Genomic DNA, 23,520 nt, shown 5'->3' with positions numbered 1-23,520 from the left:
CTTATCGCGGCTCCTTGGTAAATTTGAGCGTCCACCCTTTCAAGTTCGCGTTTAATTTCTCTAATCTGTTTCGAAAACAATCCCGGTATTGTGCACTCCGCGTTTAGAAAATAATCGAGCATGCTTTGCAGTTCTTTCTCTCTTTGTTTAGCTTTATGACGCATCACACAAGCCCTCTCGATCGCACTCATTTTCACTTCAATTTTAAACTGCTCCCACAGCTCAGCCCAATTTGTTGTAGCATCTATTTGCATTACGTCAATTTTTCCTTTCACCGTTTTGACAAACCATTCATCACTTAAGATCGTTTCGTTCATTTTCCACAGTTCCCAGTTAAAGTGAGACCCTCTATGTTTCGTGCCCAATGTACACGTTACTAGGCTGTGATCACTGAAGCTCACGTGCTTTACTGCGTAGCTAGTGACCGTTCGCGCAAGGTTTGCTGATACGTACAAACGATCTAGTCGAGCGTGACTCTGCCCTTGGAAATGAGTAAAAACAACACTGTTACCGCTTAATATGCTTCCAACGTCTACTAAATCATAGTCTGCCACGATTGCGCAGAGTTGATGCGCACTTGTATCCCCTATTATTTTACTGGGCACCCTATCTTCGGACATGCAAACACAATTGAAGTCACCAAGAAGAACAACATTTCTTTCACACGTCAGGTGTGACTCAACAAAGTTTAAAAAAAATTTCCTATCACTAATTTTGTTTGGAGCGTACACACAGACAATTCGCCAATCAATATTATTGAAAGAGAAATCACATAGGACCAATCGCCCATCTTGGGCCGACATTACACTCTGCGCAACAATACCTATTGAATTACGCAAAAATAAAAGACAGCCACCGGCCTTACCTACTCCATGACAAACACAAGTGTTGTAATGGGATTTAAAAACCTGAACCATTTTGTCCGTTTGCTCTCCGCTTTCAATTTTAGTTTCTTGAACAGCAAGAATATCTATGTCGTTTTCCAGCATCAGGCGACTTAATTGTGCTTGTCACCGTCTAGCCGTTAACCCTCGTACGTTAAGCGTGCCAATACGTATTGCTATTCCATGATTATTTGCCATTGAAAGAGAAGAGCAAGCGCAAACTACACTACATTTCGGAAATCAAAGACCGCCAAACTTACAAAAACAAAACCCTGCACCATCATAAGCTCCGTCACATACGGCGAAGGCATGACGTTACCAAATGCGCTACTCATCATTCACTTAAAGGTTCCGCAGCACCTAGTCCTTACTGAGCCTTCTACCAAACAGCACCCCGCTACCGCGGGGAAACTGTCGGCGTTGTCCGCTTATCTGGTGGGACAGCCGGCGTCTGTCGCCCGTCTGGTGGGACGGTCGGCGTCTGCCGACCACCTGGCGGATTGGTCGGCGTCTGACGCCCCTCGGGTGGATGTTCTCGCGTCGGCCTCCTCTCGAGCGGAACGTTCGGCTTGGGCTTGAGTGTAGACCGCCGGAAAGAGGAAGCCTTCGTGGGTGGCCCTTCGCTGCTGATACCGTCGTCTTGCTCAAGCCTGCCATCTTGATCGGGTATTTCGCGAGGTCTCTTTGAAACGGCGCTGGCGTGGTCCATTTGCTCGCCGGATTCTTCGATGAAGGCAGCGCCAGAGTTGCCCTGTCGCAGAACGCCCTCGGCAGCCTCCGCGTCGCCCCCACTTTCACGCACCGTAGAATTTTCTGCAGACGGTTCACCTTGCACTTCGTTCTTGGCCACTGCCTCGCTACTGCCCTTTCTGGGTTGGCACTTGACGCTTGCCATGACCACTGGCTTCTCTTCCGTGCCTCGTGGGTCTCCGTCCGCTCCAGCAGTCTCTTCCGCGTCCGCTTGATCCATCAAGTGCTCGTCTAACGCGTCGCTCCGGCCAGACCCGGTCACGTTAGCGTAGCTTCTCACGCACTGGGTCTCGTCGTGGCCGAAACGACGACAGCGCCCACAGCGTGGCACACGGCACTCGCGCCGTATATGGCCGGTGCCGCGGCATCGGAGGCAGAGCGGAGCTCTGCCTGGCACGATCACGAGCGCATGGTCCTCTGATACTCGTAGCTGATGCGGGATGTCTTCCATGGTCATACCAGCCTTCAGCCGTAACGATACCAGACGCGTGTGAGAACCTTTGTCGCCGCACCCTGGTACTCGCCACCGCTCCCTGGAAATTTCGGTCACCGTTCCGAACGGCGCCAAGGCTGCTCTGATGTCCTCGTCGGGAGTCGTGTGAAGGAGCCAGAACCGCTTCATTCTAATATCCTCGTTGCAAGGGTCAATGGCGACGCAGCGGTGTTCTTTGACGCTAAAGGCCTTCGCTGACAGCAGCTTCTTTTTTCCGACTTCGTCCTTGAATGTTATAGCCCAGACATGGTTCATCTGGTAGGCCCCGAGGGCCACCACCTCCGGCAACAGCTTATGACGGTCAAGCGCATCACGAAAATGTTCGACTCGATAGGGCCTGGCCTTCAAATCACCGTGCAAAAACACGGTATTACACACGGTCATACCTGATGGCAGATGCGGCAAAACAAGCTGGTAATCCTGTGAAGACGTTTCCGTAAGCCTGATACCGCGGCCCGGCTGGGCCGCATGAACCGCCCCTACGGAGCACAACATTCCGTGACCGTCCGCTGTGGTGGCCGGAAGTGGAATCCTCGGCCACCTCGCCCGGATGTCAGGTACCTCTCGTAAGATCTCGGTCAATCCTACATCTGCGCCATCAACTCGGCGTATTTTTTAGGGACAAAAACCGCAAAAAGTCCGACGAGGGTGGGACTCGAACCCACGCGGGCAAAGCCCAATGGATTAGCAGTCCATCGCCTTAACCACTCGGCCACCTCGCCCGGATGTCAGGTACCTCTCGTAAGATCTCGGTCAATCCTACATCTGCGCCATCAACTCTGCGTATTTTTCAGGGACAAAAACCGCAAAAAGTCCGACGAGGGTGGGACTCGAACCCACGCGGGCAAAGCCCAATGGATTAGCAGTCCATCGCCTTAACCACTCGGCCACCTCGCCCGGACGTCGGGTACCTCTTCTAAGGTCTCAGTCAATGTACATCTGCGCCAACAACTCAGCGTATTTTCAGGGACAAAATGCGCAAAAAGTCCGACGAGAGTGGGACTCGAACCCACGCGGGCAGAGCCCAATGGATTAGCAGTCCATCGCCTTAACCACTCGGCCACCTCGCCCGGATGTCAGGTACATCTCGTAAGATCTCGCTCAATCCTACATCTGCGCCATCAACTCTGCGTATTTTTCAGGGACAAAAAGCGCAAAAAGTTCGACGAGGGTGGGACTCGAACCCACGCGGGCAGAGCCCAATGGATTAGCAGTCCATCGCCTTAACCACTCGGCCACCTCGCCCGGACGTCGGGCACCTCTTCTAAGGTCTTAGTCAATCTACATCTGCGCCAACAACTCAGCGTATTTTCAGGGACAAAATGCGCAAAAAGTCCGACGAGGGTGGGACTCGAACCCACGCGGGCAGAGCCCAATGGATTAGCAGTCCATCGCCTTAACCACTCGGCCACCTCGCCCGGATGCCAGGTACCTCTCGTAAGATCTCGGTCAATCCTACATCTGCGCCATCAACTCGGCGTATTTTTCAGGGACAAAAACCACAAAAAGTCCGACGAGGGTGGGACTCGAACCTACGCGGGCAGAGCCCAATGGATCAGCAGTCCATCGCCTTAACCACTCGGCCACCTCGCCCGGATGTCAGGCACATCTCGTAAGATCTCGGTCAATCCTACATCTGCGCCATCAACTCTGCGTATTTTTCAGGGACAAAAAGCGCAAAAAGTTCGACGAGGGTGGGACTCGAACCCACGCGGGCAGAGCCCAATGGATTAGCAGTCCATCGCCTTAACCACTCGGCCACCTCGCCCGGATGTCAGGTACCTCTCGTAAGATCTCGGTCAATCCTACATCTCCGCCATCAACTCTGCGTATTTTTCAGGGACAAAAAGCGCAAAAAGTTCGACGAGGGTGGGACTCGAACCCACGCGGGCAGAGCCCAATGGATTAGCAGTCCATCGCCTTAACCACTCGGCCACCTCGCCTTTTTTTTTTATTTATTGCCGGTCTTCGACATTACTCAGACGGTACAGTTAGCACACACTTGTGTATCACAAATTCCAACCGTTGGAGGAGGAAAAAAAACGGAAGGTGCGTAAGGAAAGAAACCGCACAATAAAGCCGTCTGTCCATATTGGACTGGCTTTGTCATACTAAAATTCCTTCATGGCTGTCAGGGGTTCTAGCCTCGACAGCCAATCCGGTACACATTCTTGTATTTTATGGATTTCAATAAATCGCGACATACATTCCTTGAAGTAAGCACGAGCTGGCCTAGCATCAGGATCGCAATGGTACCCTGCCATACGAGCCCGCCATATACAGTGTAGAGCATTTAACATAACAAAGTCATAGGGAACCCCGTCGTCATCTTTAATGGCCAGATACCTGATACCTTGGGGGTCCACCGGCAGCTCTTTCTTCAGGGTTCGCTTTAAGACGTCCCAGAAGAAAACTGCCGCCCAGCAATGTAGGAAAACGTGATCTATATTTTCGGGCTTCTTGCATATCAAGCAGTGCGACCCCCAAGGTACGAGACAACCCCGTTCCTCCAGAAACGTCTTCACGGAGAGCGTTCCTGTGTGTAGCTTAAAGAAGAAGGTCTTTACCCCTGGTGGCACCTGCATCTGTTTTACTCTTTTAAGTACATCCTGTCCTGGCCCTCCACTGTATATGGCTCTGTATAAGGGCACTGGGAAAACAATGTCGCATACATCTCTATACAATGTTTTCCTTTTCACATCACAAAGGTAATCATTTGTAAAACGAACAGAAAGGAAGCGTACACTGTCAACAACTTCCTTGAAATAACCACGCAGAGTTCCAGTCAAATTTGCCGTGCTAACAACATGTGCCGGCAAAGCGTTACTCAACCTTAGCTGACATACGGCGCGCAGAAAAGGATCGCGAACATCGCGAAAAAACGAAAATCGGTTTACAACTTGACGAACAAAAAGATGCGCCTGGCCCACACCCCCATCCTTCACTCTTCTGAACAAATTTGTTCGGCTGCACCTTTCCCATGTTGATCCCCAGATGAAAACTGCGAACACTCTGTGCAGCCTTTGCACATTTACTCTAGAACAATACAGCGTTTGCAAGGCGTAATATAACTTAGTAATAAAAAACACGTTACAAATTGTCGCTCTTGCAAAAATGGACAGGTTAGCACTTTTCCATTTGTCTACTTTTTCTTTCAGTTCCTTGGTTTGGTTCCTCCAGTATTCGTCGCTGCTATTATACCTGTCGAGGGGAACACCCAGATACCTGGTCGGAGTTTTCACCCAGTTCACGTTCGCGAAATAGTCGGGTGCAGAAAACCAGTCCCCGTGCCACAGGCCTAGCGATTTGCCCCAGTTTACTCTGCTACCCGTTACGGCGCAGAAATGTACTACAGATATGGTTTCCGTTACACTTGGTTTGTCAGTGCAACACACTGCAATGTCATCTGCATATGCGAGCAACTTCACTTCGGTCGCTGCCAATCTGAAACCACGTATTCCGTCATTTTCATTAATTGCTACACACATTGCTTCTACGTAGATAGCAAATAATAGCGGACTGAGGGGGCAGCCTTGGCGCACTGAACGCCTGATGTTAATGGGGGCCCCCAGACACTTGTTAACAATTAATCTTGTTGTGCAGTTCTGGTACGCCAAGGCCACGCCCTCAGAGATGATGGAACCGACATTAACATGATCTAAGATGGCAAACAAAATAACGTGAGCGACACAATCGAACGCTTTCTCTAGGTCGAGCTGAAGTACTGCAACACGGCCACCGATGACGTCACAGCACTCGAGCACACATCGCATCTTATGGATGTTTGAAAAAATAGATCGCCCTTTGATGCCACAAGTTTGATGGTCTGCGACTATTTCCTTGATGACGCCTTGAAGCCTGCTAGCTAAAACCTTCATAAATATTTTATAATCGACGTTTGTTAGTGAAATCGGTCTGTAGGATGACACAAATCTGAGTTTGTCTATTTGATCGCTCTTCGGTATTAGAATGGTGTGCGTTTTTCCAAAGGAAGGTGGTAATGATTTCTTTTCGTATGCGTCATTAAATACATGCGCAAGCAAAGGCGCCAGCTCTCTTTTAAAAGCTTTATATAGACCCGCGCTGAGTCCATCAGGTTCCGGTGATTTACCCAAGTTCAAATCGTCGATTGCCTTTTCGACTTCTCTCTCCCTTATTTTTTCCTCTAATCGCTTTTTTACGTCATCGCTCAAACGTGGCATGCGATGCAGAAAACCTGTTTTAAAACCCTCAACATTCGCTTCCTGAAATGCGAAGAGCGAGTGATAGTACTCAAAGAAGGCGCGCTGAATGCTATCACTGTCTTCAACGACATTCCCATTCACTAAAATCAGCTCGACATGGTTTCTTCGTCCATACGCCTTCTCAAGACCCAGCGCCCTTTTAGTGGGCGTCTCCCCTGCCGCTAGTGCATCCGCTCGTGCTCGCACGATGGCTCCTTGATAGCGTTCCTTGTCAAACAGTTCAAGTTTTTCTTTGACGTTTCGCACATCGTCTTTGTACGCACCAGGCTCTTTGCACTCAAGCGTTAGCAGCTGCCCAAGCAGTGTTCTGAAACCCTTTTCTTTCATTTCCTTCTCGAATTTTTTACAACTGGATCTTTCTATTGCTTTCATTTTAATCTTTTCTTTAAAACATTCCCACTTCTCGACGATTGTTCCCGCAGCATCACATTGAACTTCATTAATCGCATCCCGTACTACCTGTAAAAAGGGCTGGTCATTTAGTAACAAGGCATTCAGTTTCCACATATCCCACTTAAATACATGTCGCTTTTTCATTATACCTACGTTACATTTCACAAGGCAGTGATCTGAAAACGACACTGGTACTACACAGTAACCGTGGCATCTTGGAATCATATCCAATGAAATGTACATTCGGTCCAAACGCGCATGGCTGCTGCCCTGAAAACGTGTAAAAGTCACTTGACGCCCCCCTTCCAGACATTCATAAACATCATCGAGTTCATTTTCATTAATTAAATTTGATAACACTTCACTGTTTCGGTCACGCACACCTGCATTATTGACTGTCTCCAGCACTCAACACACAATTAAAGTCCCCTAACATCATCACGCGCATATTACAACAAACATATCGTGAAAGGTTCGAAAAAAAACGGGCGCGCTCATCTACTGAATTCGGCGCATATACGCATATGATGCGGAACTCTGAATCACCCATAACAATATCACAAAGAACAATCCTTCCTGACTGACACGAAAAAATGCTCTGAATCTGCAGTCCAGGCAGCTTCTTCACTAGAAGAACGCACCCTCCAGCCGTGCCTACAGCATGGCTAACCACCGCAAAATACCTAGTCGTGAAACGTCGCACCATGCTCCCGGTCTCCTCCTCTCCTTCAACCTTAGTTTCCTGGACGGCTAGTACGTCTATGTCGTGGTCAGTGACCAAACGTAGGACCTGACTTTGCCTACGACTAGCCGCCAGCCCTCTCACGTTTAATGTGGCAATCCTCAGGGACGGTATTTAAGCCATCTTGATCTAAAAGAAAAGTAAAGTAGGCCCGGAGCATGGTGCTTACCGCTCACGACTAGCCCTCGGCTAGCCGCCTCCGGGACCTCCCGGTTTGTTGGTGTCCTTAGACGTGGCCACTTTGTCGGCAGGCTTCCTTTCAGGCGGTACATTGGGCTTTGGCTTGTAGCCCATCCGCCTCCCATGAGGCGTCTTCGTCGGTGGTCCCTCACTGGTGCTGGGTGCCCGATCCTCGCGGTCCTTCGTCTGGTCGTGGGTGCGCTTGACGGAGGCAGCAAGAGCCCCAGTACGGTCCTCGTCGGTGACGCCCTCGTCCTGCTGCATTGCGGTCGCGTCGTCAGTTGCGTCTTCACTGACGTTTCCCGTCGCCTGCCCCTGGGTCGTAGCATCCCGTTCCGTCCTACTCGGCTTCTGAGTAGCCTCAGCCGCGTTGCCGTCTACCTCCAGAATCGTCATCCCACTACTTGTCTCTGTCGACACCATGTCACCGGTTCCTTTAGCCGCGTCCTCCGCCTCGGCCACATCCATGAGGTGCTCTGCCGCAACATCATTCACTGGTGGGCCTGTCACAGCGGCATAGGACTTCACGCATTCAGCGTCGACGTGGCCGAAACGTCTGCACCGGGTACAACGCGGTACTCTGCACTCACGGCGGACGTGTCCCGTGCCGTGGCAGCGCAGGCACTGCATCGGTCGACCGGGAACGACGACCAAGGCTAACTCTCCACCGACGCGGATCTGATGGGGGAGGTCTTCCACCTTCATGCTGGCCTTCAGCTTGAGAAGGACGGTCCTGGTGGTTGAGGTCTTGGTTCCCATGCCTTCAACGCGCCACCGTTCCCGGCTCACCTCCTCCACCTTGCCGAAAGCCGCGAAAGCCGTCCGGACGTCCTCGTCGGCAACGCCGTAGAGCAGCCAGTGAAGCCTAAGCTTCACCTGTTGGTCCTGCGGGTCAATGATGAGGCACCGTCGTCCCTTCACTTGAAGTTCCTTCAGGGCAAGCAGCCTTTTCGTTGCAGTTGCATCGCAGACGGTCACTGCCCAGACGTGGTTGATTTGGTACGCCCCTATGCATACCACATCCGGCAGCAGGCCCGTCGGCAGAAGGGCATCCCTGAAATCCTCCACCTTGTACGGCCTCGCACGTACATCACCGTGCAAAAAGACGGTGTTAATCACCAGTTGTCCTTTAGGCAGCTGCGGATAAATAAAAGCATAATCCTTATCATCGTTGAGCCTATTTCCGCGGCCAAAAGTGGCCGCTGTCGCTGCTCCACTGGAGCCCATGATCCTGCTGACCGCTCAGCTCGGCTGCCGGAAGCAGAATGAGGTACCTCTCGTCAGATCTCGGTCAATCCTACATCTGCGCCATCAACTCTGCGTATTTTTCAGGGACAAAAAGCTCAAAAAGTTCGACGAGGGTGGGACTCGAACCCACGCGGGCAGAGCCCAATGGATTAGCAGTCCATCGCCTTAACCACTCGGCCACCTGGCCCGGACGTCGGGTACCTCTTCTAAGGTCTCAGTCAATCTACATCTGCGCCAACAACTCAGCGTATTTTCAGGGACAAAATGCGCAAAAAGTCCGACGAGGGTTGGACTCGAACCCACGCGGGCAGAGCCCAATGGATTAGCAGTCCATCGCCTTAACCACTCGGCCACCTCGCCCGGATGTCAGGTACCTCTCGTAAGATCTCGGTCAATCCTACAACTGCGCCATCAACTCTGCGTATTTTTCAGGGACAAAAAGCACAAAAAGTTCGACGACGGTGGCACTCGAACCTACGCGGGCAGAGCTCAATGGATTAGCAGTCCATCGCCTTAACCACTCGGCCACCTCGCCCGGATGTCAGGTACCTCTCGTAAGATCTCGGTCAATCCTACATCTGCGCCATCAACTCGGCGTATTTTTCAGGGACAAAAACCGCAAAAAGTCCGACGAGGGTGGGACTCGAACCCACGCGGGCAGAGCCCAATGGATTAGCAGTCCATCGCCTTAACCACTCGGCCACCTCGCCCGGATGCCAGGTACCTCTCGTAAGATCTCGGTTAATCCTACATCTGCGCAAACAACTCTGCGTATTTTTCAGAGACAAAAACCGCAAAAAGTCCGACGACGGTGGCACTCGAACCCACGCGTGCAGAGCCCAATGGATTAGCAGTCCATCGCCTTAACCACTCGGCCACCTCGCCCGGACGTCGGGTACCTCTTCTAAGGTCTCAGTCAATCTACATCTGCGCCATCAACTCTGCGTATTTCCAGGGACAAAATGCGCAAAAAGTCCGACGAGGGTGGGACTCGAACCCACGCGGGCAGAGCCCAATGGATTAGCAGTCCATCGCCTTAACCACTCGGCCACCTCGCCCGGACGCCGGGTACCTCTTCTAAGGTCTCAGTCAATCTACATCTGCGCCGACAACTCAGCGTATTTCCAGGGACAAAATGCGCAAAAAGTCCGACAAGGGTGGGACTCGAACCCACGTGGGCAGAGCCCAATGGATTAGCAGTCCATCGCCTTAACCACTCGGCCACCTCGCCCAGACGTCGGGTACCTCTTCTAAGGTCTCAGTCAATCTACATCTGCGCCATCAACTCTGCGTATTTTTCGGGGACAAAAAGCGCAAAAAGTTCGACGAAGGTGGGACTCGAACCCACGCGGGCAGAGCCCAATGGATTAGCAGTCCATCGCCTTAACCACTCGGCCACCTCGCCCCGACGCCGGGTACCTCTTCTAAGGTCTCAGTCAATCTACATCTGCGCCGACAACTCAGCGTATTTCCAGGGACAAAATGCGCAAAAAGTCCGACGAGGGTGGGACTCGAACCCACGCGGGCAGAGCCCAATGGATTAGCAGTCCATCGCCTTAATCACTCGGCCACCTCGCCCGGATGTCAGGTACCTCTCGTAAGATCTCGGTCAATCCTACATCTGCGCCATCAACTCTGCTTATTTTTCAGGGACAAAAAGCGCAAAAAGTTCGACGAGGGTGGGACTCTTACCCACGCGGGCAGAGCCCAATGGATTAGCAGTCCATCGCCTTAACCACTCGGCCACCTCGCCCGTTTTTTTTTTCTTTATTGCCTGTTTTATAACAAATACACGATTCACAGCTATTCTCCGCTGCGATTACAAAACAAAAAAGACAGTTCAATGTGCGGGTGTACCTTGTCGTTTAATTTTGGTTTAAAAAGGCTGAATGTTTGCAAGCTGTTCAAATGCTGTTAACCACTCAGGTGGTTCGCTGAGCGCTTTAAACGCTTCGCGAATGTACAATACATTTTCAGCAAAATATTCTTTGGCCAGTTTTGCGTCAACATCCTCATTACGCACCGCCATTCGTGTTTTCCACACGCTGTGCATGCAGAGTAACATCACCATATCACATGGCACGCCTTCTGTCTCTTCAAACGGTAAAAAACGGATTCCAAAAGGTGTTAAAGGAAATTCTTTTTTTAGTGTCCTTTGTAGAATGTCCCAAAGGAAGACTGAGTCCCTGCACTCCAGAAAAATATGCTCCATTGTCTCCGGTTTCTGACATATCTGGCAATTCACACTCCAGGGTACAAAGATCCCCTTCTCCTGCAGCCATGGCTTGACTGGAAGCGTGCCAGTGTGTAGCATGAAAAAAAAGTTTTTGTTGTTGCTCTTACAGGCATTTTCTTAACTCTTTTTAAGACATTCTGCTCACGCCCCAGTGCATATACTGCACGGTATATTGGTACTGGACACATGATATTAACTAAATCTCGGTATAATCGCTTTCTTGCGACTGTGCTCAGGTATTCCAAAGAAAAGTGTACTTTTAGAAAACGGAAAGAGCTTATCCCTTTAAACAAAAAACCTCGGACAACCACTTGACGTATGCCATACGACGTCACAACATATTCTGGCAGTGCGTCACCTAATCGCGTCTGGATAACGCACCGCAAAAAACAATCGCTTTCGTCGCGCAAGAACATGAAACGCGACACTACTTGTTTCAAAAATAAATGCGACAAACCCAACCCTACTTTCTGCACAGCGTGAAACAGATTCAGACTACTCGTGCGCTCCCATCCTGATCCCCACACGAACATAGCAAAAACCCTGTGCAACTTTTGTACACACACTCGGGATATACATAAAACTTGCAACATATAAAACACTTCAGCGACAAGAAATAAATTGCAGACAGTGGCTCTCGTGAATATTGACAGATTCTTGCCTCCCCACTTCGTTGTTTGTGCTTTAGCCCGCTCAGTTTGTTCAGTCCATTGCGTCGTGGTATCGCGATAGTATTCCAAAGGAACACCAAGATAACTGGTTGGCGTATCTGTGAACGGTACTGTTTCTAACACTGCAGGCCGGCTGTCCCATTCACCGTGCCAGAAGCCTAAGCTTTTTGGCCAGCTTATGGCACTCCCCGTTAGACTGCAAAACTTTCTTGCATCCTTGACTGCCTCCCGAATGCTCTCTTGGTCAATGCAAAAAAGTGCGATGTCGATTCCACTTCCGGCCACCACAGCGGACGGTCACGGAATGTCGTGCTCCGTAGGGGCGGTTCATGCGGCCCAGCCGGGCCGCGGTATCAGGCTTACGGAAACGTCTTCACAGGATTACCAGCTTGTTTTGCCGCATCTGCCATCAGGTATGACCGTGTGTAACACCGTGTTTTTGCACGGTGATTTGAAGGCCAGGCCCTATCGAGTTGAACATTTTCGCGATGCGCTTGACCGTCATAAGCTGTTGCCGGAGGTGGTGGCCCTCGGGGCCTACCAGATGAACCATGTCTGGGCTACAACATTCAAGGACGAAGTCGGAAAAAAGAAGCTGCTGTCAGCGAAGGCCTTTAGTGTCAAAGAACACCGCTGCGTCGCCATTGACCCTTGCAACCAGGATATTAGAATGAAGCTGTTCTGGCTGCTTCACACGACTCCCGACGAGGACGTCAGAGCAGCCTTGGCGCCGTTCGGAACGGTGACCGAAATTTCCAGGGAGCGGTGGCGAGTACCAGGGTGCTGCGACAAAGGTTCTCACACGCGTCTGGTATCGTTACGGCTGAAGGCTGGTATGACCATGGAAGACATCCCGCATCAGCTACGAGTATCAGAGGACCATGCGCTCGTGATCGTTCGAGGCAGAGCTCCGCTCTGCCTCCGATGCCGCGGCACCGGCCATATACGGCGCGAGTGCCGTGTGCCACGCTGTGGACTCTGTCGTCGTTTCGGCCACGACGAGACCCAGTGCGTGAGAAGCTACGCTAACGTGACCGGGTCTGGCCGGAGCGACGCGTTAGACGAGCACTTGATGGATCAAGCGGACGCGGAAGAGACTGCTGGAGCGGGCGGAGACCCACGAGGCACGGAAGAGAAGCCAGTGGTGATGGCAAGCGTCAAGTGCCAACCCAGAAAGGGCAGTAGCGAGGCAGTGGCCAAGAATGAAGTGCAAAGTGAACCGTCTGCAGAAAATTCTACGGTGCGTGAAAGTGGGGGCGACGCGGAGGCTGCCGAGGGCGTTCTGCGACAGGGCAACTCTGGCGCTGCCTTCATCGAAGAATCCGGCGAGCAAATGGACCACGCCAGCGCCGTTTCAAAGAGACCTCGCGAAATACCCGATCAAGATGTCAGGCTTGAGCAAGACGACGGTGTCAGCAGCGAAGGGCCACCCACGAAGGCTTCCTCTTTCCGGCGGTCTACACTCAAGCCCAAGCCGAACGTTCCGCTCGAGAGGAGGCCGACGCGAGAACATCCACCTGAGGGGAGCCAGACGCCGACCGATCCGCCAGGTGGTCGGCAGACGCCGACCGTCCCACCAGACGGGCGACAGACGCCGGCTGTCCCACCAGATAAGCGGACAACGCCGACAGTTCCCCCGCGGTAGCGGGGTGCTGTTCGGTAGAAGGCTCAGTAAGGACTAGGTGCTGCGGAACCTTTAAGTGAATGATGAGTAGCGCATTTGGTAACGTCATGCCTTCGCCGTATGAGACGGAGCTTATGATAGTGCAGGGTTTTGTTTTTTGTAAGTTTGGCGGTCTTTGATTTCCGAAATGTATTGTAGTTTGTGCTTGCTCTTCTCTTTCAATGGCAAATAATCATGGAATAGCAATACGTATTGGCACGCTTAACGTACGAGGGTTAACGGCTAGACGGCGACAAGCACAATTAAGTCGCCTGATGCTGGAAAACGACATAGATATTCTTGCTGTTCAAGAAACTAAAATTGAAAGCGAAGAGCAAACGGACAAAATGGTTCAGGTTTTTAAATCCCGTTACAACACTTGTGTTTGTCATGGAGTAGGTAAGGCCGGTGGCTGTCTTTTATTTTTGCGTAATTCAATAGGTATTGTTGCGCAGTGTAATGTCGGCCCAAGATGGGCGATTGGTCCTATGTGATTTCTCTTTCAATAATATTGATTGGCGAATTGTCTGTGTGTACGCTCCAAACAAAATTAGTGATAGGAAATTTTTTTTAAACTTTGTTGAGTCACACCTGACGTGTGAAAGAAATGTTGTTCTTCTTGGTGACTTCAATTGTGTTTGCATGTCCGAAGATAGGGTGCCCAGTAAAATAATAGGGGATACAAGTGCGCATCAACTCTGCGCAATCGTGGCAGAATATGATTTAGTAGACGTTGGAAGCATATTAAGCGGTAACAGTGTTGTTTTTACTCATTTCCAAGGGCAGAGTCACGCTCGACTAGATCGTTTGTACGTATCAGCAAACCTTGCGCGAACGGTCACTAGCTACGCAGTAAAGCACGTGAGCTTCAGTGATCACAGCCTAGTAACGTGTACATTGGGCACGAAACATAGAGGGTCTCACTTTAACTGGGAACTGTGGAAAATGAACGAAACGATCTTAAGTGATGAATGGTTTGTCAAAACGGTAAAAGGAAAAATTGACGTAATGCAAATAGATGCTACAACAAATTATGCTGAGCTGTGGGAGCAGTTTAAAATTGAAGTGAAAATGAGTGCGATCGAGAGGGCTTGTGTGATGCGTCATAAAGCTAAACAAAGAGAGAAAGAACTGCAAAGCATGCTCGATTATTTTCTAAACGCGGAGTGCACAATACCGGGATTGTTTTCGAAACAGATTAGAGAAATTAAACGCGAACTTGAAAGGGTGGACGCTCAAATTTACCAAGGAGCCGCGATAAGAGCACGATCCGAGAGGCTGTGGCTGGGAGAGGCGCCAACTAAGCGCGCGCTCAGTGACGAAAAGGGTTACGCATCCAAAAACATAATAAAAGAAATTTGTTTTAACAACACAATGTCAAAAGACCCAGAAGTAATTGAAAAAGCTTTCGTTGAACACTACCGAGCGTTGCTCGGTAGGCAGGTGCCCGTAACAGAAGAGTTTGTGAACACATTTCTAACAATTCTGCCAAAATTACAAGACGAAATAAAAGAGGGACTCGAGAGACCGATCTCTCCGAAAGAAATTACAGAAGCCATAGAAGACTTGGGTAAAGGAAAGGCGCCTGGACCAGACGGCCTAGGAGCAGCTTTCTATAAAACTTTCAAGGCCGAAATAAGCGAGATACTGCACTGTGTAATATCAGAAGCTCATGAAACTAAGCACTTGCCGCCATCATTCAGAAAAAGTCATGTTGTGCTTATACCGAAAACCACCGATACGGTAAAGCTGAAATCTGTCGCTGGATACAGGCCCATAAGTCTTACGAATTCGGATTATAAAATCTACATCAAGGTGCTCGGAAAAAGGATGCAGTCAGTTATTAAATCCATAGTAGGCCCACACCAAACATGTGGTATCAGGAATAGAACAATATTGTCGAATATTCACATCGCTAGGAGTATATTGGAATGCTGTGATGCGAACCTCGAATGTGTAGCAATGGTTCAGTTAGACCTAGAAAAAGCTTTTGACAGGGTTGCTCACAGCATACTTCTTGCCCTGCTAAAACACATTAATGTAGGCGAAGTGATTCAGGACGGAGTAGCCATGGCTTATGAGAACTGTTCCGCTCACCTTATAATCAATAAAAGACTCAGCGAAAATATACCAGTATTATCCAGTGTGCGCCAGGGGTGCCCTTTGTCGCCCTTACTTTTTGCGATTTTTCTTGAACCTTTCTGTTTGAAGGTACGAGAAAACGAAAACATTCGCGGCTACCGTCTTTTAACTCAGGAAGTAAAAATACTAGCTTACGCAGATGACATCGCACTTTTTTGCATTGACCAAGAGAGCATTCGGGAGGCAGTCAAGGATGCAAGAAAGTTTTGCAGTCTAACGGGGAGTGCCATAAGCTGGCCAAAAAGCTTAGGCTTCTGGCACGGTGAATGGGACAGCCGGCCTGCAGTGTTAGAAACAGTACCGTTCACAGATACGCCAACCAGTTATCTTGGTGTTCCTTTGGAATACTATCGCGATACCACGACGCAATGGACTGAACAAACTGAGCGGGCTAAAGCACAAACAACGAAGTGGGGCGGCAAGAATCTGTCAATATTCACAAGAGCCACTGTCTGCAATTTATTTCTTGTCGCTGAAGTGTTTTATATGTTGCAAGTTTTATGTATATCCCGAGTGTGTGTACAAAAGTTGCACAGGGTTTTTGCTATGTTCGTGTGGGGATCAGGATGGGAGCGCACGAGTCGTCTGAATCTGTTTCACGCTGTGCAGAAAGGAGGGTTGGGTTTGTCGCATTTATTTTTGAAACAAGTAGTGTCGCGTTTCATGTTCTTGCGCGACGAAAGCGATTGTTTTTTGCGGTGCGTTATCCAGACGCGATTAGGTGACGCACTGCCAGAATATGTTGTGACGTCGTATGGCATACGTCAAGTGGTTGTCCGAGGTTTTTTGTTTGAAGTGATAAGCTCTTTCCATTTTCTAAAAGTACACTTTTCTATGGAATACCTGAACACAGTCGCAAGAAAGCGATTATACCGAGATTTAGTTAATATCATGTGTCCAGTACCAATATACCGTGCAGTATATGCACTGGGGCGTGAGCAGAATGTCTTAAAAAGAGTTAAGAAAATGCCTGTAAGAGCAACAACAAAAACTTTTTTTTTCATGCTACACACTGGCACGCTTCCTGTCAAGCCATGGATGCAGGAGAAGGGGATCTTTGTACCCTGGAGTGTGAATTGCCAGATATGTGAGAAACCGGAGACAATGGAGCATATTTTTCTGGAGTGCAGGGACTCAGTCTTCCTTTGGGACATTCTACAAAGGACACTAAAAAAAGAATTTCCTTTAACACCTTTTGGAATCCGTTTTTTACCGTTTGAAGAGACAGAAGGCGTGCCATGTGATATGGTGATGTTACTCTGCATGCACAGCGTGTGGAAAACACGAATGGCGGTGCGTAATGAGGATGTTGACGCAAAACCGGCCAAAGAATATTTTGCTGAAAATGTATTGTACATTTGCGAAGCGTTTAAAGCGCTCAGCGAACCACCTGAGTGGTTAACAGCATTTGAACAGCTTGCAAACATTCAGCCTTTTTAAACCAAAATTAAACGACAAGGTACACCCGCACATTGAACTGTCTTTTTTGTTTTGTAATCGCAGCTGAGAATAGCTGTGAATCGTGTATTTGTTATAAAACAGCAATAAAGAAAAAAAAAGTGCTATGTCATCTGCGTAAGCTAGTATTTTTACTTCCTGAGTTAAAAGACGGTAGCCGCGAATGTTTTCGTTTTCTCGTACCTTCAAACAGAAAGGTTCAAGAAAAATCGCAAAAAGTAAGGGCGACAAAGGGCACCCCTGGCGCACACTGGATAATACTGGTAGTCTTTTATTGATTATAAGGTGAGCGGAACAGTTCTCATAAGCCATGGCTACTCCGTCCTGAATCACTTCGCCTACATTAATGTGTTTTAGCAGGGCAAGAAGTATGCTGTGAGCAACCCTGTCAAAAGCTTTTTCTAGGTCTAACTGAACCATTGCTACACATTCAAGGTTCGCATCACAGCATTCCAATATACTCCTAGCGATGTGAATATTCGACAATATTGTTCTATTCCTGATACCGCATGTTTGGTGTGGGCCTACTATGGATTTAATAACTGACTGCATCCTTTTTCCGAGCACCTTCATGTAGATTTTATAATCCGAATTCGTAAGACTTATGGGCCTGTATCCAGCGACAGATTTCAGCTTTACCGTATCGGTGGTTTTCGGTATAAGCACAACATGACTTTTTCTGAATGATGGCGGCAAGTGGTTAGTTTCATGAGCTTCTGATATTACACAGTGCAGTATCTCGCTTATTTCGGCCTTGAAAGTTTTATAGAAAGCTGCTCCTAGGCCGTCTGGTCCAGGCGCCTTTCCTTTACCCAAGTCTTCTATGGCTTCTGTAATTTCTTTCGCAGAGATCGGTCTCTCGAGTCCCTCTTTTATTTCGTCTTGTAATTTTGACAGAAGTGTTAGAAAGGTGTTCACAAACTCTTCTGTTACGGGCACCTGCCTACCGAGCAACGCTCGGTAGTGTTCAACGAAAGCTTTTTCAATTACTTCTGGGTCTTTTGACATTGTGTTGTTAAAACAAATTTCTTTTATTATGTTTTTGGATGCGTAACCCTTTTCGTCACTGAGCGCGCGCTTAGTTGGCGCCTCTCCCAGCCACAGCCTCTCGGATCGTGCTCTTATCGCGGCTCCTAGGTAAATTTGAGCGTCCACCCTTTCAAGTTCGCGTTTAATTTCTCTAATCTGTTTCGAAAACAATCCCGGTATTGTGCACTCCGCGTTTAGAAAATAATCGAGCATGCTTTGCAGTTCTTTCTCTCTTTGTTTAGCTTTATGACGCATCACACAAGCCCTCTCGATCGCACTCATTTTCACTTCAATTTTAAACTGCTCCCACAGCTCAGCCCAATTTGTTGTAGCATCTATTTGCATTACGTCAATTTTTCCTTTTACCGTTTTGACAAACCATTCATCACTTAAGATCGTTTCGTTCATTTTCCACAGTTCCCAGTTAAAGTGAGACCCTCTATGTTTCGTGCCCAATGTACACGTTACTAGGCTGTGATCACTGAAGCTCACGTGCTTTACTGCGTAGCTAGTGACCGTTCGCGCAAGGTTTGCTGATACGTACAAACGATCTAGTCGAGCGTGACTCTGCCCTTGGAAATGAGTAAAAACAACACTGTTACCGCTTAATATGCTTCAAACGTCTACTAAATCATAGTCTGCCACGATTGCGCAGAGTTGATGCGCACTTGTATCCCGTATTATTTTACTGGGCACCCTATCTTCGGACATGCAAACACAATTGAAGTCACCAAGAAGAACAACATTTCTTTCACACGTCAGGTGTGACTCAACAAAGTTAAAAAAAAATTTCCTATCACTAATTTTGTTTGGAGCGTACACACAGACAATTCGCCAATCAATATTATTGAAAGAGAAATCACATAGGACCAATCGCCCATCTTGGGCCGACATTACACTCTGCGCAACAATACCTATTGAATTACGCAAAAATAGAAGACAGCCACCGGCCTTACCTACTCCATGACAAACACAAGTGTTGTAACGGGATTTAAAAACCTGAACCATTTTGTCCGTTTGCTCTTCGCTTTCAATTTTAGTTTCTTGAACAGCAAGAATATCTATGTCGTTTTCCAGCATCAGGCGACTTAATTGTGCTTGTCGCCGTCTAGCCGTTAACCCTCGTACGTTAAGCGTGCCAATACATATTGCTATTCCATGATTATTTGCCATTGAAAGAGAAGAGCAAGCACAAACTACAATACATTTCGGAAATCAAAGACCGCCAAACTTACAAAAAACAAAAACCCTGCACCATCATAAGCTCCGTCTCATACGGCGAAGGCATGACGTTACCAAATGCGCTACTCATCATTCACTTAAATGTTCCGCAGCACCTAGTCCTTACTGAGCCTTCTACCGAACAGCACCCCGCTACCGCGGGGGAACTGTCGGCGTTGTCCGCTTATCTGGTGGGACAGACGGCGTCTGTCGCCCGTCTGGTGGGACGGTCGGCGTCTGCCGACCACCTGGCGGATTGGTCGGCGTCTGGCGCCCCTCAGGTGGATGTTCTCGCGTCGGCCTCCTCTCGAGCGGAACGTTCGGCTTGGGCTTGAGTGTAGACCGCCGGAAAGAGGAAGCCTTCGTGGGTGGCCCTTCGCTGCTGACACCGTCGTCTTGCTCAAGCCTGACATCTTGATCGGGTATTTCGCGAGGTCTCTTTGAAACGGCGCTGGCCTGGTCCATTTTCTCGCCGGATTCTTCGATGAAGGCAGCGCCAGAGTTGCCCTGTCGCAGAACGCCCTCGGCAGCCTCCGCGTCGCCCCCACTTTCACGCACCGTAGAATTTTCTGCAGACGGTTCACCTTGCACTTCGTTCTTGGCCACTGCCTCGCTACTGCCCTTTCTGGGTTGGCACTTGACGCTTGCCATGACCACTGGCTTCTCTTCCGTGCCTCGTGGGTCTCCGCCCGCTCCAGCAGTCTCTTCCGCGTCCGCTTGATCCATCAAGTGCTCGTCTAACGCGTCGCTCCGGCCAGACCCGGTCACGTTAGCGTAGCTTCTCACGCACTGGGTCTCGTCGTGGCCACCTCGCCCGGACGTCAGGTAGCTCTTCTAAGGTCTCAGTCAATCTACATCTGCGCCAACAACTCAGCGTATTTTCAGGGACAAAATGCGCAAAAAGTCCGACGAGGGTGGGACTCGAACCCACGCAGGCAGAGCCCAATGGATTAGCAGTCCATCGCCTTAACCACTCGGCCACCTCGCCCGGATGTCAGATACCTCTCGTAAGATCTCGGTCAATCCTACATCTGCGCCATCAACTCTGCGTATTTTTCAGGGACAAAATGCGCAAAAAGTCCGACGAGGGTGGGACTCGAACCCACGCGGGCAGAGCCAAATGGATTAGCAGTCCATTGCCTTAACCACTCGGCCACTTCGCCCGGACGTCGGGTACCTCTTCTAAGGTCTCAGTCAATCTACATCTGCGCCATCAACTCTGCGTATTTTTCAGGGACAAAAAGCGCAAAAAGTTCGACGAAGGTGGGACTCGAACCCACGCGGGCAGAGCCCAATGGATTAGCAGTCCATCGCCTTAACCACTCGGCCACCTCGCCCGGACGTCGGGTACCTCTTCTAAGGTCTCAGTCAATCTACATCTGCGCCAACAACTCAGCGTATTTTCAGGGACAAAATGCGCAAAAAGTCCGACGAGGGTGGGACTCGAACCCACGCGGGCAGAGCCCAATGGATTAGCAGTCCATCGCCTTAACCACTCGGCCACCTCGCCCGGATGTCAGGTACCTCTCGTAAGATCTCGGTTAATCCTACATCTGCGCCATCAACTCTGCGTATTTTTCAGGAACAAAAAGCGCAAAAAGTTCGACGAGGGTTGGACTCGAACCCACGCGGGCAGAGCCCAATGGATTAGCAGTCCATCGCCTTAACCACTCGGCCACCTCGCCCGGACGTCGGGTACCTCTTCTAAGCTCTCAGTCAATCTACATCTGCGCCAACAACTCGGCGTATTTTCAGGGACAAAATGCGAAAAAGTTCGACGAGGGTGGGACTCGAACCTACGCGGGCAGAGCCCAATGGATTAGCAGTCCATCGCCTTAGCCACTCGGCCACCTTTTTTTTCTTTTCTTTATTGCCTGTTTGCAGCACAAACCAAGAACACATTCAAATGCTAAAACATGTCAACCGCACTTTGGCTAACATGATATATTAAAATCTCTTGAGCTTGATCAGATCATCGAGAATTGCCACCCATTGGGGAGGCTCATTCTCGGGACCATATATTTCTCGAATATACGCGACACTTTCGATGAAGTTTATTCTCGCCGGACGGGTATCGACATCCGAATGTCGCACTGCCATTCTCGTTTTCCACAGACTGCGGAGGCCAAGGAGCATAAACATATCGTACGGAACTCCTCCTTCGTTATCAGTTGGCAAATATCGAATACCATGAGGTGTAATCGGTAGTTCTTTTTTAAGTGTACGTTGTAAGAAATCCCAATGAAATATTGGATCCCAGCAATCGATGAAAACGTGTTCCATGGTCTCTAGCTTTTTACAAAGTAAGCAGTTTACTGTCCATGGGACATATATTCCTTTTTCGTCTAAGCATGTTTTTACGGGTAGCGTGTTTGTGTGTAGCTTAAGGAAAAAGTTTTTTGAAAGGGTCTAATTGGAATTTTTTTCACCCGTTTCAGTACATCATCTCCTTGGCCGCCCCAGTTTACAGACCTGTACAATGGCATTGGCAACATTGTGTCAACTAAATCTTTATACAGTGTTTTTTCTTGACACAGAGCACAGATATTTCATGGAAAACCGCACACGCAACATACGAAGTGAATCAAGCACTTCGTGCAGATATCCCCTAATACTTCCTCCCTTCACATCACTGGTCGCTACAACATATTGCGGCAGTGCTTTTTCCAAACGGACTTGAATTACTGTGCGCAGAAAATCATTTCCCTGATCCCAGAAAAAAATAAAACGCGACACAATTTGTCTGATAAACAAATGAGACAGGCCTAGCCCACAACTGCGAGCGGAACGAAACAAATTGGTTCTGCTTATCCCCTCCCAACTAGAAGCCCATATGAATACGGCAAAAACACGATGCACTTTTTGCACACTTGAACGACACATTGATAAGACTTGCATAATATACCACACTTTAGCTACTAAAAAGAGGTTGCATACAGAGGCGCGTCGACACATTGACAAACCTCGGTCAAGTCAACCCTTTGATTTTTCACTCATTCTATCACCTTCATCGGACCAGTACTGTGCGGTATCATTATAGTGCTCGAGCGGCACACCCAAGTACTTAGTTGGCGTTGTTGACCACCGGATGTTTGCAAAGTGAGCTGGCATAATGTCCCAATGATCGTGCCATATACCAATGCTCTTTTGCCAATTGATCTGGGATCCAGATTGTTCACAGTACTTCTTTACAAGACGTACAGCTTCAAGAACGCTATCACGATCCTCGCAGAAGACTACGATGTCATCAGCGTATGCCAGTACCTTGACTTCAGAAAGCTGTAGCCGAAATCCTGGGACGTTGTCATTGCGTATCACTGCTAAACAGAAAGGCTCAAAGTACAATGCAAAAAGCAATGGACTTTGTGGATGCCCTTGTCTAAGGGAAGATCTTAGTCAAAGCTTCTAGCTTAGGGACTTATTAATTATAATCTGTGTCGTGCATTGGTCGTAGGCCATTTTGACGCCGTCTAAGATTACTTTCCCTACGTTAACATATTCCAAAACAAGAAGGAGAGCATCGTGGGACACACGGTCGAAGGCTTTCGCCAGGTCGAGTTGCAACAAAGCAACGCATCTAGCGAAAACGTCGCAACACTCAAGAACGCTTCGCGCTACGTGGCTGTTCGTAGTAATAGTGCGACCTTTTATGCCGCAAGTTTGATGCGGACCGACAACATTTGTAATGACTGTTTGAAGACTCTTTGCCAATACCTTCATGAGTATTTTATAATCGGTATTTGTAAGGCTAATTGGCCTGTGTGCCCCAACCGATAAAAACGCCATGTGGTCATCTGTTTTCGGTATTAAAGCCATGTGTGCACTTCTAAAAGAAGGTGGCAGTCGCTTATATTTATGTGCCTCAGAGTATACATGCTCCAACACTTGAGCAAGCCCAGGTGCAAATGCCTTATAAAAGGCGGCTCCTATAGGCCATCGGGACCCGGTGATTCGCCTGCAGGAAGTTTTTCGATCGCGCGTTCTATTTCTCGGACGCTTATCGGTTCCTCGAGACTGGCTTTTACCTCGTCATCAACGCGCGGCATAAAATTCACGAAACTTGCTTCAAACTCAGGTCCCACGTGGATTGGCACGCCGAACAACTTGCGGTAGTATTCGGTAAAGGCCTGTTCAATCATATTCGAGTCGGAAGTAACCTCATCCCA

The 23,520-nt window shown here is 49.0% G+C and overlaps 24 non-coding genes across 24 annotated transcripts; all 24 read right to left on the bottom strand.

Moving 5' to 3' along the window:
- Window positions 1-2,767: 2,767 nt before the first annotated feature.
- TRNAS-GCU (transfer RNA serine (anticodon GCU)) lies at window positions 2,768-2,849 on the bottom strand. The gene has a single exon. It is a non-coding gene; the product is annotated as a tRNA-Ser (tRNA).
- Window positions 2,850-2,942: 93 nt separating this feature from the next.
- Window positions 2,943-3,024, bottom strand: TRNAS-GCU (transfer RNA serine (anticodon GCU)). Its single transcript has one exon. It is a non-coding gene; the product is annotated as a tRNA-Ser (tRNA).
- A 91-nt stretch (window positions 3,025-3,115) lies between these two features.
- On the bottom strand, window positions 3,116-3,197 carry TRNAS-GCU (transfer RNA serine (anticodon GCU)). Its single transcript has one exon. It is a non-coding gene; the product is annotated as a tRNA-Ser (tRNA).
- Window positions 3,198-3,290: 93 nt separating this feature from the next.
- Window positions 3,291-3,372, bottom strand: TRNAS-GCU (transfer RNA serine (anticodon GCU)). Its single transcript has one exon. It is a non-coding gene; the product is annotated as a tRNA-Ser (tRNA).
- A 91-nt stretch (window positions 3,373-3,463) lies between these two features.
- TRNAS-GCU (transfer RNA serine (anticodon GCU)) lies at window positions 3,464-3,545 on the bottom strand. Its single transcript has one exon. It is a non-coding gene; the product is annotated as a tRNA-Ser (tRNA).
- Window positions 3,546-3,638: 93 nt separating this feature from the next.
- On the bottom strand, window positions 3,639-3,720 carry TRNAS-GCU (transfer RNA serine (anticodon GCU)). Its single transcript has one exon. It is a non-coding gene; the product is annotated as a tRNA-Ser (tRNA).
- A 93-nt stretch (window positions 3,721-3,813) lies between these two features.
- TRNAS-GCU (transfer RNA serine (anticodon GCU)) lies at window positions 3,814-3,895 on the bottom strand. Its single transcript has one exon. It is a non-coding gene; the product is annotated as a tRNA-Ser (tRNA).
- A 93-nt stretch (window positions 3,896-3,988) lies between these two features.
- TRNAS-GCU (transfer RNA serine (anticodon GCU)) lies at window positions 3,989-4,070 on the bottom strand. Its single transcript has one exon. It is a non-coding gene; the product is annotated as a tRNA-Ser (tRNA).
- Window positions 4,071-9,039: 4,969 nt separating this feature from the next.
- TRNAS-GCU (transfer RNA serine (anticodon GCU)) lies at window positions 9,040-9,121 on the bottom strand. The gene has a single exon. It is a non-coding gene; the product is annotated as a tRNA-Ser (tRNA).
- Window positions 9,122-9,212: 91 nt separating this feature from the next.
- TRNAS-GCU (transfer RNA serine (anticodon GCU)) lies at window positions 9,213-9,294 on the bottom strand. Its single transcript has one exon. It is a non-coding gene; the product is annotated as a tRNA-Ser (tRNA).
- Window positions 9,295-9,387: 93 nt separating this feature from the next.
- TRNAS-GCU (transfer RNA serine (anticodon GCU)) lies at window positions 9,388-9,469 on the bottom strand. Its single transcript has one exon. It is a non-coding gene; the product is annotated as a tRNA-Ser (tRNA).
- Window positions 9,470-9,562: 93 nt separating this feature from the next.
- TRNAS-GCU (transfer RNA serine (anticodon GCU)) lies at window positions 9,563-9,644 on the bottom strand. Its single transcript has one exon. It is a non-coding gene; the product is annotated as a tRNA-Ser (tRNA).
- A 93-nt stretch (window positions 9,645-9,737) lies between these two features.
- Window positions 9,738-9,819, bottom strand: TRNAS-GCU (transfer RNA serine (anticodon GCU)). Its single transcript has one exon. It is a non-coding gene; the product is annotated as a tRNA-Ser (tRNA).
- Window positions 9,820-9,910: 91 nt separating this feature from the next.
- On the bottom strand, window positions 9,911-9,992 carry TRNAS-GCU (transfer RNA serine (anticodon GCU)). Its single transcript has one exon. It is a non-coding gene; the product is annotated as a tRNA-Ser (tRNA).
- A 91-nt stretch (window positions 9,993-10,083) lies between these two features.
- TRNAS-GCU (transfer RNA serine (anticodon GCU)) lies at window positions 10,084-10,165 on the bottom strand. The gene has a single exon. It is a non-coding gene; the product is annotated as a tRNA-Ser (tRNA).
- A 92-nt stretch (window positions 10,166-10,257) lies between these two features.
- Window positions 10,258-10,339, bottom strand: TRNAS-GCU (transfer RNA serine (anticodon GCU)). The gene has a single exon. It is a non-coding gene; the product is annotated as a tRNA-Ser (tRNA).
- A 91-nt stretch (window positions 10,340-10,430) lies between these two features.
- Window positions 10,431-10,512, bottom strand: TRNAS-GCU (transfer RNA serine (anticodon GCU)). The gene has a single exon. It is a non-coding gene; the product is annotated as a tRNA-Ser (tRNA).
- A 93-nt stretch (window positions 10,513-10,605) lies between these two features.
- On the bottom strand, window positions 10,606-10,687 carry TRNAS-GCU (transfer RNA serine (anticodon GCU)). Its single transcript has one exon. It is a non-coding gene; the product is annotated as a tRNA-Ser (tRNA).
- A 9,573-nt stretch (window positions 10,688-20,260) lies between these two features.
- TRNAS-GCU (transfer RNA serine (anticodon GCU)) lies at window positions 20,261-20,342 on the bottom strand. The gene has a single exon. It is a non-coding gene; the product is annotated as a tRNA-Ser (tRNA).
- A 93-nt stretch (window positions 20,343-20,435) lies between these two features.
- On the bottom strand, window positions 20,436-20,517 carry TRNAS-GCU (transfer RNA serine (anticodon GCU)). Its single transcript has one exon. It is a non-coding gene; the product is annotated as a tRNA-Ser (tRNA).
- Window positions 20,518-20,609: 92 nt separating this feature from the next.
- Window positions 20,610-20,691, bottom strand: TRNAS-GCU (transfer RNA serine (anticodon GCU)). The gene has a single exon. It is a non-coding gene; the product is annotated as a tRNA-Ser (tRNA).
- A 91-nt stretch (window positions 20,692-20,782) lies between these two features.
- TRNAS-GCU (transfer RNA serine (anticodon GCU)) lies at window positions 20,783-20,864 on the bottom strand. The gene has a single exon. It is a non-coding gene; the product is annotated as a tRNA-Ser (tRNA).
- Window positions 20,865-20,957: 93 nt separating this feature from the next.
- Window positions 20,958-21,039, bottom strand: TRNAS-GCU (transfer RNA serine (anticodon GCU)). Its single transcript has one exon. It is a non-coding gene; the product is annotated as a tRNA-Ser (tRNA).
- A 90-nt stretch (window positions 21,040-21,129) lies between these two features.
- TRNAS-GCU (transfer RNA serine (anticodon GCU)) lies at window positions 21,130-21,211 on the bottom strand. Its single transcript has one exon. It is a non-coding gene; the product is annotated as a tRNA-Ser (tRNA).
- Between the last annotated feature and the right edge of the window lie 2,309 nt (window positions 21,212-23,520).

The sequence above is a fragment of the Dermacentor variabilis genome, chromosome 1 (genome assembly GCF_050947875.1).
Source record: "Dermacentor variabilis isolate Ectoservices chromosome 1, ASM5094787v1, whole genome shotgun sequence".
NCBI classification, from domain to species: domain Eukaryota; kingdom Metazoa; phylum Arthropoda; class Arachnida; order Ixodida; family Ixodidae; genus Dermacentor; species Dermacentor variabilis.
Note: the sequence above shows the minus strand (reverse complement) of the source record. Positions and strands in the feature narration are given on the sequence as shown.